Raw genomic sequence first — 2,141 nt, 5'->3', positions numbered from 1 at the left:
GGACAATTTGTTCCGAAAGCCATGAAGGCAGGTAAAGTAGGCACTGGGGAACACTTGGTCAGACACTGAAGATGCCAAGGTCTCCTGCTGCATCCTGGTCCAACGTTAGTGGTCTTGACTTTTGTCCTACCACTGGATTTTAGGGACTCTGTGCAACTCTGCCTCACGTAAATCCAATTCATGAGCAAATCAATAAATCACCCGTTATTGGATCGGTTCTCTTCAGAAATGAAGGACAAAATAACAAACAATAACCTATCACAGTTACTTGAGCATATAAGTGTTTATCGAATGAATTTTGAATAGAGTTAAGTTAATGTGTAATATTCTAAAAAGATCTTCATATTTTTAGCAGCCTCTGCAAAATCCTTTCCTTTTAAACCCCATCCACCACCTCATAAATAAAAAAGCTACACGGTATTGAGAGGCATTTTATATTTTTACTTAGATTTGGATTCTTATTTCCTTGAAGGCAAGTACTATATGAAGCTTTCTAAAGGAGGATATTTCTCATTCACTTTTAAAGCTTTTAAATCTTTAATACTCACCCTCTATAACAATAAAGAGGGAAAGTATATATAGGTTGAATTGAAGAATTCAGATGCTTCATTCCATTGGCATCAGTCTTCTTACTCTTTCCTCAATAGGTCTTATGCAAAGGGAGAGAAATACAAGGGGTCCTGGATTTGGATCAGTCCCGGTGCTGTTATGTTGCATTTTACTATCTTCTCTAACCTCAAGGAGTGGGACAGTTCTGGATTATAAGTATCAATGTATAAGCATCACCATCATGGTCATCCCCACTGGAATCTACAAATATTGTCTTATATCAAGAATTTATACTTAGATGTGCATGTATATATCTATGCATATGTATATATTCGCATGTATATGCATGTATAAAACATATGTGTGTATGTGTGTAATCTTCATGCTTCTCTATCTTCCTGCAGCATTTGACATTATTAACCGCTCCTTCCTAAGCACACTATCTTTCCTCGGTTTTCTGTGACATCCCTATCACTTGATTCTTGGGGGTATATGGGACCTTCAAGGAGAGCTAGCACCTCTGATATGAGGGCTTACTGAGTCCTGCTCAGAGCTGTTCAGCCAACTTAGGGGGCACTCAACCCTCACCTGTGGCTCCAGGACGCTATAACATGTTGTGATAGCAAGCTCCCCAGCACACCCAGGATGGCCTGGTAGCACAGGTTCTTTGACCTGCTTTACTTGGAAAGATTGCTCCAAAAGGGGTTGACAATAGTACTTTTAATCACATTCACTAGTTCAGGGGAAAGGTCAGCACCCTGAATGTCAGAGAAAATACAAGTAGATAAATTAGCATAAAGACCCATAGACAGGGCTTTGACGGCCTGAATTAAAGCAATATTGCTATCCTGTTTACATACACCAATGAATTGAGAGACCCTTTACATCTGAGCGTTCAGGGGGTCTGAACACACAGCTACTCAAGTGTCTTGACCAGAGAAGCACAAGATTCTTCTCATAAGCAAACTTCCAAAGCAAAATAGCAACTCAGAGAATATAGACACTTCTTAGAGCCAGAAGGCATCACAGCCCTCATGACTCAGTGCCTAATCAACTTAGTACCAAAAGATGCAGAAACCTTCCTACCAGCAAGTCTTCTCCTAAGCAAGCTCCACCTTAGGCAAGTCCCTCCCCCACTGGGTTCCAAGTGAGACCTATTAAAGGTCAGGCGCCATTTTCTACTGAAATCTGATTATGATTCTTCCCCCTGCCCCCTTTACAACTGCTAGTATCATCTTCCTATTAGTTATTTTGTATCTTCTTTGTGATTTTGTGTGTATACATGTACACACATACACACACAACTCTATATATATATTACACATGTATGTATATGTGTATATATACATATTTGTACATGTATAATACATATATACATATAGTTATATATACTTTACTCCAAATACAATGAAAACTTCTTAAGGGTGAGGACTGTCTACATAGTTTTTGTCTTCATATCCTTACTGTCAAGTTTAAAAAAAAATGCTCCTTGAGTGGATGAATGAAGTAGATAAATGATAGATAAATAAATGAATTAAGTAATTACTTAATGACAACATGAACTCTGCAGTCCTGAAAGATAAACTGAGGTG

This window comes from Petaurus breviceps, unplaced genomic scaffold (genome assembly GCF_028583685.1).
Source record: "Petaurus breviceps papuanus isolate PSGF00001 unplaced genomic scaffold, PetGlider_PUasm1.0 183, whole genome shotgun sequence".
NCBI classification, from domain to species: Eukaryota; Metazoa; Chordata; class Mammalia; order Diprotodontia; family Petauridae; genus Petaurus; species Petaurus breviceps.
Note: the sequence above shows the minus strand (reverse complement) of the source record.